Source organism: Callorhinus ursinus, unplaced genomic scaffold (genome assembly GCF_003265705.2).
Source record: "Callorhinus ursinus isolate GAN/ISIS: 27379988/994484 unplaced genomic scaffold, GSC_fseal_2.0 scaffold891, whole genome shotgun sequence".
In the NCBI taxonomy this organism is placed as follows: Eukaryota; Metazoa; Chordata; class Mammalia; order Carnivora; family Otariidae; genus Callorhinus; species Callorhinus ursinus.
In genome coordinates, this window is record NW_027397946.1 from 4,037 (window position 1) to 14,985 (window position 10,949).

A 10,949-nucleotide genomic window follows, 5' to 3' on the forward strand; every position below is an offset into this window, starting at 1 on the left:
TGGGAGAATCTCTGAAAACTGGGTAAAAGTTGCCATTTGGTGAGTGAAATGTACACCTATAAAGGAACACCCCATTTGTAAGCCTGCTCCCTCTGTGTCAGGAACAGAATTACTAAATCTCAAGAAACTCTTACCAAAAGAGAAGGCACAGACGTAAAGCTGTGTAACAACCATACCCTCATTTACTGTGCTCACCTGATAACATCCCTTAACTGACCTTCCCATCACCCAGAATCTTTTGGTCTTTAGCTGAAGATAGCATTTAGGGTGAGTGCAGGGCCACTTCAAGGAATTACTCCATTTTCCTGGGTATCTCCCATGAATACAGGACATATGCATGATATTAAACTTTGACTTGTTTTTCTCCTGTTAATCTATTCAGCAATAAAAAGAAATGAACCATCACCCCATACAATCACATGGATGAACTTTACATGTATTTTTCTAAGTGAAAGAATCCAGTCTGAAAAGGCTGCACACTGAGTGACCCGATTTGTAGGAGATTCTGGAAAAGGCAAAACTAGAGATGATATAAGGATCTGCGAGTGAATTCCATGACATTTTCATGATTTATAAGTGCCACTATGCATTTGTCAAAACCCAAACATTTTGGGGCACCTGGCTGCCTCAGTCAGTGGAGCGTGCAAATCTTTTTTTTTTTATTGTATGGTATATGAATCATATTTCACTAAAGCCGTTACCAAAAAAATAATAGGAAGTGGTATACAGTATTCAGGCACAAATTTCCAAAGGACTAAATAAGGAATAGGAGTAGAGAATATTGTTTGGGGGCTGTCCCTCCACAACCAGGTCTTCAAGAAAAACAGGAGCTGACCCACAGGCCTCTTAATTGACACTCACACTCTCAGCATCAGACGCTTGGCTGTCTGCTGACCTTCGCAAGGGCATCACTGACGACACCGAGATCATGCTGCAGCTCATTCATGGCGTTGGTTATGCTCTTGGTGTCTTTCAAGATCTGAATACTCCGTGTGTATGGATTATACTTCACTCCAAATGGATGCTAAATTGTTTTGGTAAATTCTCTCATCTTCTCCTTTGCGTCTTCAAAGCTTTCAGATACAAAGTAGACATCCTGAAAAGTTGCGATGAGACACTCCTGTTTGCAGGTAATCTGGGGATCAAAGGGCCTTACTTTGGCATGTCCAGAATGTGAATGCTTAAGTTCACTGATAGAAGAAAGTAATGCAGCACCAAAGACTCGCAACTGCCCGTCTTGTTTATAGAGACCAAACTCCACAGTGAAAAAGTAGCACGTTGCCAGTTTTTGAACAGCCTCCTCTGAAGCTCCAAGGGAAGCCAGGCCAATTTCTTGGGACAATTGTGCAAAACCAGGTTCAGCCAAAAGGGGGACATGACCTAAGAGTTCATGGCAAGTATCTGGCTCTGGGATATAGAGAGGGTCTGAACTGTTTCTCACTTACTGTGTGCAGTGAAAAACCCGGAAGGCTAAACCTGATAAGAAATCTCTTGGTGATAAGTAACCAGCCACAGGACAGATGGAAAATCCCGTGTGCTCTTTTAAAAAGTTTGAGACATCTTCCAATTTTGGGATATTATCTTCCCGGTATCCACAATATTTAGAAAGCAAAGGTAAGTTTTTGAGATACTCTCTGCAGGCATGGGTTGGGTAAAGTTTGTTGAGCTCTTGGAACACAGTTCCCCAGGTCTTAATCTCCTCTTCAGTGAATTCAACCTTGGGAATGGGGTCTCCATGTTTATAGTTCATAGCCAAACAAGTCAAAGTTTAATATCCTGCATATTAAAGTCTGACAAATTCTTCCATCTTTTACAGTAGACATTGTCTTTGAAGCCAGGATGATCTGCATCCAGTTCAGAACCATACATCAGAACTCTGTTGGCACAATGGTCCAGGGCAGGAATCTTCTTTGGATACCAAGGAACAGTTTCCATACCATCTTCCTTCACAGTAAAATTGTCTGGTGGATTCACAGAGAGAACGTTAGTATGGAACTTCAACAGATGAAAAATGTCATTCAATTTTTCTCTGTTGATATCACAGTCAACAAAAATCTCAAATTCTGAGTTTCTTCTCTTTGATTTTCGGGACTCAGTATGTAACAGGTTCACATGCTACTCCTGGAAGATTTTCAGTGGTTTTATAAGTCCACCAACTTCATTCTTCAAGGAAAAATTGAGAGTTGCTCTTCCTCTTTCTAAGGAATGGTCTTTATTTTCCTTATTGTCTTCAATCATGGTCAGTTTGTGTAGTTCTCTGTGCAGCTGCTGGCGGTAAGGTGGGACTGGAGAGTGCAACTCTTGATCTTCGGATTGTGAATTCGGGCCCCATGTTGGGTGTGGAGATTATTTAAAAATAAAATCTTTAAAAAATACAAACATTTCTACATCCCAAAGAGTAAATAATAATCTACTGAAAGTAAGTTCTTTAGGATGTTGGAGTGTCACGGGATGGTGTGTGGGCCAAGGGCAGGCTGCCCCAAATCTGCCACTTTGCCATACAGATCATTTTAAATAAAAGTTACTTAAGAGACAGCCTATGCAATGAGGACACTTAGACCCTCCTCTGTCCCCCTGGAAAGGAAATCAATCTCCCATGTGAAGGTGTCCCTGTACCAGGAGGTAAAGAGATTTCAACATCAACAGAGATGGGAGATTTGGAGCCCATAAGGCTGTATAAACAACCTTTGTTACTTTTTACTAATTTATGACCCCAGCCCAAATTTTGTTTAGAATTCCTTACTAATCGAAGCTCTCAAGGTTAAGTTTTCTTTGTCCTGTGATTTCATCACAGGTGTAGTTTCTCTTTGTCCAAAAAGTATAAAACCTGGCTTCCTTGGTCATTTCTTTAGACCTCAGGTTCATTATTGTGTCTCCATGTGCACATCATTGCACTTTAGGTTTTTTTCTCCTATTTATCTGTCTCATGTCAATTTCTTTCTCCAACCCGTGGTAAGAACCTTGGAACAAGGACAATTTCTTCCTTCCCTTCAATGGAATAGAGAACGTGACACAGAATCTAACTGTATTAGAAACATATGGGGGAAAAAACCCTCACTGTAAGTTGTATGACAAAAGGTGCTGACCTAAGTAACTTTGGAAATGAATGGAATCTGTAGATTAAAGAAAAAATGTACTGTACGTATACAGTGGACTCTATTTGATAAAGTTCTCTGCCATCAGAGTGGTAGCTAACAGTTCTGAAAACACCACAGCAGTAATCTGGAATGGAGCAATGAATTAAATAAAGGGCCGGTGGTGAGAGCCAGGTTTGTCACTGTTAGAGTAGGAAGTTACAGATCAGCAAAGGGAGAAGATCACAATCTCCATGTGGTGGCGGACAAGGTTGGAGACATCAGTATAAACTCATCCTTAGCTTAATATGGACGCAGATGGTTACATAGAAATCTTTATCATTAGGTGTGTCGACATAGGTGGGAATACAGGCATATATTGCCTTGCATTGTCCGCTGAGCATGGACATTTAGCTCCCACGTGTAAGACTTTAATACCATTCTCTACTAACCAGAGCTCCTTAAAGAACTTGCTGATGCTAGAACTTGGACAGTAAGTATAGGAGCCAGGATAATCTTGACGTATCAGAAAGTAAGGAAGTACCAAGAAAAGAGCCACAGAGATGGAATGATGTCAATGGAAAGCAGGAGCCAATGGAATGTGCTCTCCATCACCAAAAGACGAATGAGCCGGCGACCAAACACTGTAGTGCTGGAACATAACCTACCCTGGTGTCCATGCTGGTAAAAATAAATGATTCTTTTTAAGATTTTATTTATTTATTTGAGAGGGAGAGAGAGTGCATAAGCAGAGGGGAGAGACAGAGGGAGAGGGAGAAGCAGACCCCCCACTGAGCAGGGAGCCTGACGTGGGGCTCGATCCCAGGACTCTGAGATCATGATCTGAGCTGAAGGTAGACATTTAACTGACTGAGCCACCCAGGTGCCCCCAAATAAATGATTTTTTAAAAAGAAACCACAGGGCCAAAATGGATTCACTCATGTCAAGAGACCCAAGCCAGCAAACCAAGACTTACTACCTGACCTAACTGCAGTTCCACACACCCTCACCTCCACGTGAACTTTAACCGGTCAACCTAGAAAATGAACTGAATGGCCCCTTCTGTTCCCCTTAGGAGTGGGACATTGCCTAAAATAGTGCATCCTTTTCTAATAATTTCTTTTTTTCAATCCCCTCTCTGCCTTAAAAATCCTCCCGTCCCTGCAGCTCAAAGGAGCCACTTTCTTTTTGCTAAACGGGATGCTGACTGTTTCATGAATTGGTCAATGAAGCCAAAGGGATTGGGATCTTTTAAATTACTTTGTTGCCTTTTTATTAACAAATTGCATAGCTTTTTATAAGCCAGATTGAATAGACCTCTCCTATAAGAATTCCAAATAATAGATGTAGATATTCAACCATTCATCAAGAAAATGGAGCTAACTCTCCTCTCCTAAAGTGGGAGCTCAGGGCAGTTGTCTTCCTGCACATGAGAAAGAGTAACTTCTTGGTGGGGAAGCCTGACCAATGCTGCCTCAGCCAGGTGACCAACGTTAACATGGACAGTGACAAGTGTTCCCTTGTAAAGTAATGACAAAGCACTTTACCTCCCTGATCTGCTTCCTCAAAACATATAACCCCAGTCTAATCAGGAGGAAAACAAGTAAATCCCAATGGGGGACTTTCTACAAAATGCCTGACCGGTCCTCCTCAACACTGCCAAGGTTACTGAAACAAAGCAAGTCTGAGAAACCGTCACAGCCAAGGAGAGCCTAAGACACATGATGAGCACATGTCACGTGGTGCCCACCATCAGATCCTGGAGCGAGAAAAGGTAGAACAGAGAGAACCTGAATAAAATACGGACTCCCGCTAAAAATAACATATCAATATTTTTTCACTAATTGTGACAATTTTGTAGAAAACTAGAAAAAGAGGAGAAATTAGGGGCACCTGTGTGGCTCAGTCAGTTAAGCGTCTGCCTTCGGCTCAGGTCATGATCACGGGGTCCTGGGATCAAACCCCACGTCGGGCTCCCTGCTCCGCTAGTGCCTGCTTCTCCCTCTGCCTGCTGCTCACCCTCTTGTGCTCTCTCTCTTGCTCGCTTGCTCTGTCAAATAAATAAATAACATCTTAAAAAAAATACAACCAGATATTAAAGGTCAAATAAGGGAAACCTATTGCATCGGATTGGAATCCTAGAGGAAATCGGTGATTTCCTAATAAAAATGCACAATAATAAAATGGACACTGAAATAAGGAAAAAACAGGCAGACCAATTAGCCATCCAGGGCCTCATCTTCCTGCTGGTTCTCCTCTCACTGTTCTGGGGTTTTCCTCTCCTAGAACAGAAAAGGAACAGGGACAGAACTGTTCTGGGGCTGCCCTTAGACCCGACCCCACTCACTGTCTTCCTCTCCCCCAGCCATACCCTGCTCAGCGAGGACACTGTGCATGGGGAGTCTCAGGTATTGTGGATCCTGATGTATCACCCAGTTCTTTTTTGGATGGCAAGGGACTGGACAAACTTACTAAAGTAAAAGAAGTTAATATTTTTTAATGGTAGAAATACCTTAATACGTGCAAGAGACAAGAGTGGGTTTGGACCTGGCAGGCCCAAATGCTCACACTCTCACAGTGTGACCTAGACCCTCTCCAACCCTCCATGCTGCTAAGTGCTCTGGGGTGGCCCCATTCATAGGCACAGTCTCTCTCACTGCATCTGGGGCTTCCCACAACTCCAGGCTGATACCCACTCACCATCCATTCTACTGGGAAGGGTTTCTCTTTCCCTTGGGTTCCATGAAAAGTCATGGCTTTAAAGGTCTTTGGCCCAGCTTGGGTCACACTTTCATCTTTGAAGCCATCAGAGCACCCAGAAAATAGAGCAAGGGGTTGGGTAGACTTGGATCATACACCCATCTCTGAAGAGGGTGGAAAATGGGGTCTGTCCTCTGGAACTGTCTGGATGGTAGGCAGGGGAAATGGTGTTCTCAAAGGCAAGCTGAAGTGCTGGACTTGGATGTGAGAAGAGATGCCAGGCTGGGAAAGGAGCAGATTCCGCATCACTGGTGACTGACTGCACTGCTTTGGATCTGAAGCCCAAGGAAGGAAGGGGTCACTTAGGGTCACGGGCTATAGCCGCGCATCCAGTGCTCTTGCTGTTTTCCCATGATGGCAAGGCACTCTCCCACTTGCTGAAGAAGCAACTTTGCTGTTGGTAGGAAACTCAAGGCTCCTGCCTTGGATATTGGGTCCTCGCATCTCAGAGACTGGAAGGCACACAGACCTCACTCTTCTCCCTGAGAGGAAGGAGCCCCGGACTCACACCTGCCCCCCACATTAATCGCTCCTCCCAAAGATCAAACTGGCTCATTCTCCAGTCTCTTCTCTTTCCTTTATGAAGAACAGAGAGCAAATGTGAGGATGATAAGGAAAGTATCCCTCACTGAAATAGTGGGAGGCTCAAGAATTATTCCACACCACAAATCCACACATGGCAGACTTTCTGGAGGCCACAGTCCCTGAATCATGCATGTGACTCTTTGAAACCAGGCAGCCTCACTGAGAAACTGCCTGCTGGGAGACACAGTTACTCCCATAACCTTAATTCTTAACAAATACGTATGTCAAAGGTTTACATCATAATCGGGAGGGCAAAGGACTGCAGGGTCAGTCTGCTCAACGGCTGTATGGCTATTGAGGACAGGGCCACATCCAAGATTTGGAGGGTTAAGAGACTGTGAAGGAGGAAGCACTTGTCTCAACCACACAGACGTTGGGAATGGAAACATCCTGTGGGGCTCTCTACACTGCCCATGGGCCTGTTACACTGTCAGGAGCACAGTCAGCTCAGTAATGGCTGTGGAGGTTGTCAAGACATTTTCTGACCTGAGCTGGAGGGCCACAGATGCCTCCCTGGATGGTCAGAGGCCAAGGGTTGTCCTGTCTACTGCCTGTTTCCTGCCGATCAATCAGATGGGACGAAGGATCTAGCCAGCGCCAGGTGGTGCCCCCAACAGCCCACAAGAAGGCTGTACATGGGGGTGGGCAGGCCACAGCAGTCAGGCCTATATGAATCCATTAGTGTCTACAGAGTGCCCTTGTGGGGTGGGGCTGTGCTGGAACTTGCGGCTGCCCAGGCAGAGTGGGGGAAGCAGCACCCTTCCCAGGTGGGAGGGCGGAAGGACACTGTATAACCTCTGAGGCCCCCTATAACCCCTGACAGGGGATGAGTTGGATCTCAAACAGTCAGGGATCAGGTGCACATTTCACTTTTCTTCTGTCTGAGCCCAGGAGTGAAGGGCTGAAAACCAATGCTCCAGCTCACCTCTGACTCGTGTGTGACCCTGGGTGAGTCCTGACTACCCTGGAGGCCCAGGGAGATGGAGGAGGGGGAAGAAAGCCAATTATGCTTAAACCTAACCCTGATCCAGACCCTGGCCCTGACCCCAACCCATGACCCTCACCCCAACCCCACCCAGATTCTCAGGCTGATCCACATTTGCATCATGAACAGGCCCAAATCAGTTTTAGGGGGTTATTTTCTCCAGACACCTGCTCAGATCTGCACTCCTGCCCACACGCCCATGGAGGTGGCCCTGCCTCCTGAGGACGCACAGGTTGCTGCCTCCCACACCTCTTGCATACATCACCCAGCAGCATGGTGGCGTTTGTTTTGATTTTTGCTAAGTTTTATTTTAATCCAAGGACGTTGATTCATACAAAATGTCATTGTAGAAACAATAGCAGAATCCAAAGTCTGGGTGATCAATATTAATCGGGCAGCAAACTCGTCAATCACAGCATTGTTTTAAAGCAGGTCCAGGTTGTGTTGCATGGTTGGGACTTCTCTTTGGGTTTTTGTTTTGACACTGTTCTTAAATATAAAGTTTTGCAACAAACCTTTGATTTATATCAAATATAATTAAAAATTAACAAATGAGTACATTGTAACAAAAAGTACGAAGACATACATTTCATGCACATACTAGTATATATGTATATATGTATATATTTTACATGCACACATAACTTATTCAAACTACAGCCACTGCTTGACTGGTCCAGATGCAGACAACTGGTTAATGCATTTCAAATTTGGCAACTCACTATGAGATCTCAGTGGAAACATGATAGCTGAGAAGAGACGATACAGAAACAATATCCAAAGTCAGGAAAATAAGACACAGTATCTCTTCCCCCACTCCCTGTAGTTTTCACCAATTCCAGTGTCTAGAAGAATCCTGATAGACTGGTGAGGCTGTGTGGGGCTAGAACAGTGATTCTCCACCCAACATGGCCTGGGAAGCAGCTGTGGTTCTGCACAGAATGGATACATTCACAATAACATGGGCCAGAGATGAAACATCTGTATCAAAATACACATCCTTCTGCTTTTCAACAAGAACAGAGCTATCTCATGCAGAGTCTGAGATACCATTCCAGTTGTTATTTCCTATTGCTGTAAAATACTCTGTAATCTTAAAGTTTCAGAGTGTTGTGCCTTCCAGTAAGGAGATTCTCTAAAATGGTTTGGTCACAATCATGCGGAAACCCTAGATCAGGTGGTGGTCTTACGTGATTTATTTGTACTGAATGTGTGTCTTTTGTTGCATAGCCCTATGGGTTAACAACATCCACTCACTTGGACACACCTCCACACAGAGAAACGCACACACACATCACAGGCCAAGTTTCTTTAAGGTGAGTCATGGGGCAACAGCCAATGGGAACACTCAAGTGATCCACTGAAGAGATCATCTGACATTTCCAAACACGGAGGATGCATCAAAATCTAATCATCTAAATGTTCCTTTTGTTCATGAAAAAAAGGGTCTCCCGGCATTTTATGCACAGTCTCCTACCTACGGTGTTTCCCTTTTGACAGTGGCCATGAAGTTGGACTTCCCTTTCGCTTCCTGCTTTCCCAAGTCTTCTGCCACAGTGCTGGGCTTCAGATTGCTCCTACCTGAGCCTCAGTCGCCAATCTTCTCCTTCCCCATCGCTTCCTCCGAGTTTTGGCCTCATTTCAGTCAGGGCATCCCAAGTGCCCGCACCTGCACCGACACAGGCACTCCTTCCTGCCTGCCTGGTCCATCTCCACTCCCCCACCTCTCCCTCTTCCTAGGACCTCTCCCTCTCTCTGGCCTTATCTGAAAAGAAACTTTCACAACAGATACCACTCCCGCTTTGGCAGCCATCCCGTCCCTGAGATTCAGATGTAGAACAGACTGAAAACACCCCATACAAGGACACGCTCTACACTGCTCTGTGGCTTTCCAGGAAACCTTTCCACTCGTGGGAGGAAAACAGGGAAATGGTCGCTTCGTTTCCAACTACAACCGTCCCACTGGATGTGATATGTGTTTTCTCCATGGACACCATCTTTCTACTTGGTTGATATTTGGAACTGGAAACAGTTCCAAGGATTCACCCATGCTTCACCCAGGCTTCACATCACAGCCCCCAGGAGCCTGGCACGAGAGGGCTCAGAAGTCAGGCACTTGGTCGAGAGCAACAGAAGCCAGCGGAGCTGGGGGGCCACCCAGGCTGGACGCAAGAGCATCTCCTCGCACAAGCCACACACACATACACACACTCACACACACACACACAGACACACACACACACACACCAAAGATCTGAGAGCTTCCTATAGGTTGGATCTTTTTTTAAGTTCTGTTACTATTTCCTTCCCCATTTTTCTGTTTTTCTCTTCTTTCTAGATCAAATGTATGGAATTGACAAAAGAGGGAAGGGTGTTTCGATTAAAAACCAAAACCAACAACAAGAATGTTTTCCAGATTTGGTCCCTGTCAATGTTGACAGCATCTGGGAGAGGACAGAGAGTGTGTGAGTGTATTTCTGGTGTCCATCTGCTGTTTCAGGTACAAAGAGCCACGCCTGATGTGTTTGTGTTTGTGGGCGCCGACAAGAATTCACGGAGCCACAGGCCGGGCTCCCGAGGCTACTGCGGTTGACCATCAACTCTGTCTTATCTGGCCAGGCGTGTAAACATGCCGGGCTCCGTACCACACACGTGGATAAAGGATGGTCTCTACCAGATCTAAACCTCCTAAAAGTGGCCCCGGGCACACCCCCCAGACACGGGGAGCCATCACACAGAATTCAGGCTGACAGGGTCCCACTCAGCACATGCAGCGACTTCCCGTGTAGGGTCTGTGGTACGAGACCCAGGCAGGCAGCATACAAGGGGACAGAGAGAGCACGTCTCTCTCCGAAAGGGCTTTAGGAATTCGTCCAGCACCAAAGAGGAGGTGGGGGCGGAGGGGTGGGGGGGAGCCGCGGGGCCTCCCCCAGCTGGCCCCAAAGCCGGGGCCCCTCCTTCCAGGAGCTGCTGCCCCTGCCTCGGTGCCCCTGCGCATCCCTGGGAGCCCAGCGTGGATGATAAAACTCATCGGCTGGAACACGCCCGCTAAGCAGGCACCCGGCAGAGGTGCGGCTAGCACCAGTGGTCTTGGTCGGGGTGGTGGTAGCTCTGCCGAACCCGGCCGCCCGAGCTGAGCCCCAGAGTGCAGTGGTAGCCATTGGGAACGCGGCGGAGGGCGTGCGACTGGGAGGTCAGAGAGGACACATAGGAAGTCTGGGAGGAGCGGCCTGAGTTGTTGGCCACAGCCTCCGTGAAGGTAAGCGTGTCCTCGGGCTGGGTGTAGGCAGTGTCCTCACTGTCCAGACGCTGCCCCAAGTAAGGGTCAGAGCCGATCCTAGAGCCGGCGGCCAGGGGCTGGCTCAGGGGGTCTCTCGGGAACAGAGCATTGTGTTTAGAAAGGCCACGGCTAAGCCGGCCTGGCGAAATGGTGGGGAGACTGGTCTGTGCCCCAACAAAGTGGACAGGCGAAGAGTTGGCCGTCTTGTAGGTGACAATGGGACGGGGGTTCAGCGGAGTCTGGGGGAGCTGCCTTCACCCACCA

At 46.7% G+C, this 10,949-nt stretch overlaps 1 pseudogene; it reads right to left on the reverse strand.

Annotated features, from left to right (window-relative positions):
* Window positions 1–871: 871 nt before the first annotated feature.
* LOC112818741 (tryptophan 5-hydroxylase 1-like) lies at window positions 872–2,238 on the reverse strand (annotated as a pseudogene).
* Window positions 2,239–10,949: the final 8,711 nt, after the last annotated feature.